This window comes from Mytilus californianus, unplaced genomic scaffold (genome assembly GCF_021869535.1).
Source record: "Mytilus californianus isolate M0D057914Y unplaced genomic scaffold, xbMytCali1.0.p SCAF_2, whole genome shotgun sequence".
Lineage (NCBI taxonomy): Eukaryota > Metazoa > Mollusca > Bivalvia > Mytilida > Mytilidae > Mytilus > Mytilus californianus.
This window is the reverse complement of record NW_026262668.1, coordinates 70648039-70655765: the sequence shown is the minus strand read 5'-3', so window position 1 is coordinate 70655765 and position 7727 is coordinate 70648039. Positions and strand designations below refer to the sequence as shown.

Here is a 7727-nt window from a genome sequence, read left to right as displayed (position 1 = left end):
TCTCGCATTTAAAAGTGTGCTTAAAGCATTTCAAAAATGAATTCTTAAAAAAAAAAAAAAATTAAAACCTCCTGTATTCGTGAGAACATAAGCACAGTGGTCTAAAACTTTTGCAAAATACAACGGTATCTCGCACTAAAAAGTTCGCTTAAAGCGTTTCAAGTACCAATTCTTAAAAGGGAAAAAAATAGTTTGGTAACGAAATAGATACATGTCAAGCATTTTGTAATTTCTTTTATTGAATTTAACATTAAAGAATAATTTAATCATTATATTATAATATCATCAATAGCACAACTACATACATGTATACTTTATTGTCATGTTAATCATAAAGATTTATAATAAAATTAACATAAACAGAGAGAAAAAACACGGTAAACAGATCCTTTAACAGTAAGATGACAAAGCAAATCCATTTCTATACAAATGAATGTAAACAATCGGGTCTTATGTCTATTTAATCAAGGACCCCTGCTTTTGACTTCTGTTGGGTTTGATGGGCAGTGAAGATATCTAATTTTCTCATTTTCTTGAAAAGTACTATATTCTGGTATAACTTTTAATACTTTTTTTTTTACAAAAAGTAATTTTAGAGGATAAAATAAAAAGAGTTTCAGCCCCACTGTAGGATGAACATAGTCGGTTTTCTCGAGGAATTTTTAAAAAGCCTTCCTGTTTCTATACAATATTATTAATGAAATAATTGTAAAGATACAATTTGCTACAGTTAAACATTTTTGTTCATGCCTAATAATAATTCTCCTACCGGTATATTTATATTTTTTATAGAAATTTAAAACTTGTTTTTTTATTCTCTTTTTACCTACTTTTTGTAATGTTTACCGCTGTGGCACTCTAGATTGTTTAATTCTATATTTTAAATTACCTCTTCTAAAATATTTTTACCTTGTTAGTCCAAACTTGTTAATAGTGAAACATTCATATCGATTAATTACGGAATTTATCTGTTTGCATTTCGGATGGATATCTCCCCAACTCTGTTGTTACTGCTCTGTTTTAGTGAGGTGTTTGTTATTCCAAGAATACATTTACAGAAGAACAAAATTATTGTTATATTTATTCGTAAAGTACTGCGGTCTATATTTTTCATTGATATTTTTGTGCCTACTTCTCTGCTGCATATTATGTTGAAACATATGCAAGTTCCTAAGTGAATTCTGAATTATATCATACGTTGTACATTCTATGGAACCGGAAAACTTAGTTTAAAATTAACTTAAAAACAACGTTTCTGCAAATGATAAATTTATGTAATAAGCCTTTCTATCAGTAAACACCGAAAGATAAACGAAAAGAAAGACTTCAACAATATAATTAACTTGTCAAGCAGTTTTGAGTGAGGAAGCTTCTTAGTTAAATCATCTTATTTACTCAAATAATGTCTGCTTTTATCAATGATCGTCAATCCTCCGCTTGTTTTTCTCGTGATTATAAAATTAGCTGTTCATGGTGTACCTTTTAGAACTTCTCTTTGGTGTTTATTGAGGTAGTCTATAAATTCATTCACTACAATCAGTGTTTTTGTAATTGGTTCAATCCTTATTTTTGCAAGTCAAGTGATTTGTATTTTAATGAATTTCTATTTCCTTTTATAATTATCTCCTGCCTGTCTGTATTATCACACTAAGGTTCCTTTTCGTTCGGTAAACATGGTATGTTCATCTTCATTAACATTTGTATGTATTGTCAAATCAGGAAGTGACGTCTTATTGTAATATTCATACGCTGCATTACACTTCCCATTAGATATGTAATCTTTAAGAAGTGTGACGTAATCACCGTCTGGGTCAACTAACGGAGCGAGAGAACAGAGTCTACAATTACATTTTAAAATAGCGTTCGTATCTTTGTTAAAATTTACATATAGACATGTGGGTTGTTGTGGGGGTTCCCATACAGAGTTATCCCAAACTGGTTGTTTGTTGTTGTCAGTTTACAGAAATGGCATGGAGACTGAGTTGTGGCGCTTCGAGTGGTATCTTCCACGCTCAGGTAGTCCGATACTTCCATTGGATTAACGGGTTTAGGATGGATTATTTGTATTCTATCTCTCTGTTTCTTGTATTTGTTTAGCACACGTTCAACTGGGCTTTCGTCCCTTTTTTGGAGTGAAACCTGTACAGGCTGAAATACAATAAGTTTGTTCTCAATATTTTAGGAATATTTAATAATAAAATTGAGTATTTTAAATGCTTGCAGTTTCTTCATCGAATTAAATGCTAAAGCTGTTTTTTGAGGAAAAAACATTGCCTTGTACATATTAAAATTTTTTAACACGAGACTATATAGACATGAGGTTGCAAGGATCCTGAATCGCTCACCTGACAAAAAATGCAACATACAGTGGCAGCTATAATTCATGCAGGATGTAGGATCGTGACCAGATTTGATCCCGATCCACACGTAGAACATTAAAAAAAGGCAAAGTCGCCAGTTTTATTATAGTTAATCCTTTATGAAGCCAATTGACGATTTTCGCAACCTTGTTTTCTTGTTAGGCAACAACCATTTTCTTATCTGGGGGGGGGGGGGGGGGGGGGGGGGGGGCTGGAATTTTTTTGAAAAATATTTTGATGGCCTAGCTGACCGAAAAAAAATTTAGATTTTGCACTAGTAGTAGTGTAGTACACATACTGGAACAGGAGAAGGTTGGAGGAACAGGAGGAGGTCAACCAAAGTTCAAATAAGTGACATTCCAACAATTGTCAGAATGATGTCATCAAGAATGTTGTAACCTTAACCATAGGAATGTGTGGAATGTGTGTACTGGTGTATTTTGATTTTATGAATATTGGTTTACTTCTTTGAACTAATAAGTTAAAATAAGTATCCAAGAATGTAAGAATGCTGTTGTCCAAAATGTTGTAATGTCAATCATAGGAATTCATGTAAAGACGTCATGTTTTATTTTACGAATATTGTAAACATTGGTATACCTTTTGGAGTAAAGAAACTAATATGTTGTTTCGACAGCTAGTAAATGGCTTGGAAAAAGAAAAGATGATTAAAACAGATTAAAATTTATTCACATCTAACATCAGTGTTTCAAGTGTCTAAATTATCTTTTAAGTAAACATCCTGTTCTCAATAAACTATATATGTATATTAAAAGACATAACATGAGCATCTATCCATTATTGTTGTAAAACAATATTTAAAACATATAACCTAATACATTGTTTAAAAATGTGTTACCTTCAAGATCTTTTTTTTTATTAATGAAATATATGACTTGAGAAAATTATGAAATGTATTGTTGTAAAACATCAATATATAAAAACATATAACCTGGTACATCATTCAAAAATATGTTACCTGAGATAGTTTTGATTAAAAGAAATACACCAGTCAAGGACAGTTATGTGATGAATGCTATAATAAAATTATGACTTGAGGAATACTACTATGTATTTACACTATAGTTTGGCATTTATGACATGATGTAAAATAGACTATAAAAACAATATATGACAACATCAACAATATACATACATATGATCAAATCTTTAACACCATGTAAAAAAAAATCGGTAAATTGAAAAAACTATATGACCTGAGAGAAAATATATTGAGCTCACTTAATCAATATATATTAAACTTTGAACTATATATTAAACTTTGAACTGATATAAAGTATAAAATAAGTTACCTTAATTTTTTTTGTTGCAAAAAGTTTCTAAATAAAAGGAAATAAATTGATCTTTGAAAAACAAATTGCAGGTATATATCATACTAGGATAAATGATTCCCAGTGTTAAATGAGATCCATAAAAAACAATCAAAGTATACACATTATCATAAAAAAGTCAGTTTAATAAAAAAGATATCTTTAACACGACAAAACCATAAAAATGCAACAATAAGCCGGTAGGATCCAGAATCCTCCTAGTACGAATTGAAATTCAAATACGGAAATGGGGATATCAAGATTTGTACTTAGTCTAGGAAGATTCTGGATTGTTCTAAATTTCTACTGTAGTGATGATTCAGGAAATTTCTAGAATCAAATACATATTTTTTTGTAAAATTGAGAATGGAAATGGGGAATGTGTCAAAAAGGGAACAACCCGACCAAAGAGCAAAATACAGCCCAAGGCAAACAATGGGTTTTCAACACAGCGAGAAAATCCCGCACCCGGAGGCGAGCTTCAACTGGCTTCTAAACAAAATGTGTACTAGTTCAGCGAAAATGGACGTCACACTAAACTCCAAAATATATAAATAAACCAAAATAAAAAAAAATATACAAGACTAATAAAGGCCATATGCTCCTGACTTGGGAAAGGCGCATAAATACGGCGGGGTTAAACATGTTTTGTGAGATCTCAACCCTCCCCTATACCTCTAGTCCATGTAAAATAAACAAACACACAGCAATACACACAGTAAAACTCAGATTAAAAGAAGTCCGAGTTCGATGTTAGAATAGGTAACAGAAAAAAACTAAGCAAAATGACAATGATACATGAATTAACAAAGGACTACTAGCAGTTACTGACATACCAGATCCAGACCTCTATTAAACTGATTGAAAGATTATGTCTACATCATATGACAATCAAGCACAATCCCTCCCGTTAGGGCTTAAGTATCATACCATCATAAGATATACTAGTACGAGAAGAACATAACCCGTATCATGCAAACAACTGGTTTTAGAATAAATGTGTTTTATTTCCGATGCATTTATATGATCCTATGAGTGAATCAATATTAATTCCAAAATTGCCATCTTTAATGACCTGACAACAATATCGTAACTATATTCCTTCTGAATAAGTCTGTTTTAGGTTTGGTTAGCTTTAAAGGTGAATGACAACATGTTTGTGCTTTGTATAGAATATTACCGTAACAGATTGGATGTGAAATACCTGAACGTATAAGATGTCTGCACATTTAAAGCTAGTATGTTTCTGAATTCTACTGAATTCTTTTTCATTATTTTTTACTTTTCTTGATACACTTGATAGTTATAAGTAGAAAGACCTAACAAATGATAATATAATTCCACTTTCAATACTTTTATTCTTTTGTTTATAAACACTGGACACTTTTAATTTGCAAAACACTCATTTGCAAATCCGCCGCTGCCTCTTCTTAGACCTACAGTGTCGTGTATATCACCAAAATGTGCGGAATTACATGGGATTCAATAATTTCATTGCTTTTCTGCTGTTATTATTATATATATTTTGTAATTTGATTTAGAAAAACATGGGATTTTCAATATCCCATGGGATAGGGCAAATCACATGGGATTGACCATTATCCCATGGGATTTTGGTTAAATCCCATGGGACAAAAAAAAATCCTATGGGATTCAAATTATAAATATACAGTAATGTGTATGTTACAATGAATTCTGTTTGGTAGTAAATTGTTTTAAGATGAATCTTTTTAGTTGTATATCTTTTTTTCCTTGGAAATGTTAATGCAATTATATTGTTCTATAACTGTTCAAAACTAAACTTTTAAACAATACAGCCCAGAACATTGTCATTATTGTGGTTTTAATATCTTTTGACTTTAGATATTTAATAGAACTTCATTTCATTGACTGAGTGATGAAAATACTAACTGATCTGACTTTTGTCTTTGAATTTATTCTGGTCTTGTTTCTGTGTTTTCTCCTTTTATTCTAAGTGATGAATTTCAATCCTTCTGAAAAGAACCAATAAAATCCGAAGTTATGGATAATTAAAAATTGTTTGCATACATGTAGCAATAACATATGATTTTCAATAAAAATAGCTATGCGGTATGGATTTTACTGATTGTTGAAGGTTGTCCAGTGTCATCAGTTGCTAACCTCCTACATCCTTTGGTCTCTGATGGAGAGATGTCAAATTAGCAATATACCACATCTTCCTATTTTAATATTATATAACAATCAATTTATGTATTCTTCTTTATAACATTTGGGTATTTTCCCCAGTTATATATATATATAGATCAATGTTAAAACTTTAGGCAATTACAATAACATTCCATTTTTCACAAGAATTTGCCATATATTATACAAAACGCCAACAATAGAAACAGCACTTATTTAAGCTTCTGAAGTTCTGAAAGAGTTCCACTTGTGTTTTATTTCAATGAGAAAATACCTTGAATTCTTTTGACATGTTGGAAATTGTAACATTGATACAAAAAATTATATTGTTTTTTTTTTCTTATTTGTGTGTTGTTCGGTTGCTGTCTCATTTTTATATATGGTTATACATATATCCTAAATCTTCCTTTTTTAATACTTAATTATTAATAGTAAAAATGGGATATTTTTTATTTTGATAATCTCAAAACATTATTATTCTATCAAATAACTTATTTCCAAGTTCACAAAACACCAATGTGTCAGATATTAATTTTAAGACATGTATAAACATGATCAACAAGCAGTTGACAGGATGTCATGCAAAAATCTCACTAATATCAAACTTTCACAAAAACTCCATACTCAGCGAGTACTAATAAAGTTCTTAGTACAGGACACCATGCCTGGCAAACACTAGCATGTGTCAATGTCTAGTCAATCATGTAATCAGGCTCAAAATCTTAGTTTGGCACTGATTTTAAAAGTTCACCACATAATGAACACCATCATATGGATTTCCAATAATAAAAGATTGTTTCCAAATTATATGCTCTTGGAGAGTAAATTGTTCGATTCTGTTTTCTGTGCTATTCTAAGATATAGTCTGATCAACCCAACTTATATTAAAGAATCCAGTTAAACTTAGTTTTCCTCCAACTTCATTAAATTCCTGGATATATATTAAATGAAAAAATATATATATGTTCACTTTCGATTTATAATCAAGGTCTGGCCGCAAAATTATATTTTTACCACCGTTTATATTTTTGAAGAACGTGTCAAAATTCCTATATGATATCGAATAACTTTCTCTGAAAAGTGATACCAGTAGTATCAAAAATACTACATATCCACTATTTTGCATCTTCATTTTTCCAACTTCGGCTTGGAGTTAGTCTGTCAATTAAAGAACATTTAGATTTGATCAATAATTCAGTTTAACGAACATATTGTGTTTATTGCTTTTTGTTTGTTTGTTTTTTTAACATTATATGCTTGTTACATTGTTACTTCAAGAGGCCAAGCTTTTCATATTGTGTTTGTTGTGTTGCAACAACCACAGCACAACAAATTGCATCCTTTTCAATATTATGTTGCAGTGTATGATAATTCTTATTTTAATGATTTTGCTTTTAGCATTGTTCACGAAAATACACAGCAGCTACGTGTACATTTACAAAAGCAATGAGTGAAAGGCTCTTGTCTTCATTAAAGATAATTTTGTCAATCTGAACTATTTGTTTCAATTTTTGGATTGTTAGATAAATATGTTATTCACGAAAACGTAAGTTTTGGTTTTATAGCATAATCTGCAATTTTTAATGAACAATGTAAGTGTTCATCAACCATTGGACGGTCCTTATCTGTTATATTTTGAAATGGTACACCGTGCATATCAAAATCCATTTTCAGTAAACTCAGCGTGGATTTAAGATTTGCATGAAGGATCATTGACTCAGTAATTTATATGTCCAAATCATATTGTCTATTTACCAACAAGTGAAAAAAATTACCCTTTTTCATACTGTAAAAAAGCCTTGATCTATGAAATCATGGGCCTGACTTTTCGCAAATACTCTTAAAACCATGAAATTAACTAAAATATGAG

At 30.5% G+C, this 7727-nt stretch overlaps 1 protein-coding gene across 1 annotated transcript in view; it reads right to left on the bottom strand.

Moving 5' to 3' along the window:
* Nucleotides 1–214: 214 nt before the first annotated feature.
* The window catches only part of LOC127728115 (uncharacterized), a 58870-nt gene continuing 51357 nt past the window's right edge, over nt 215–7727 (bottom strand). The window contains exon 3 of the transcript XR_007993993.1: nt 215–568. The gene's annotated coding sequence lies outside the window, so the exon portion shown is untranslated. The remainder of the gene's footprint in view (nt 569–7727) is intronic.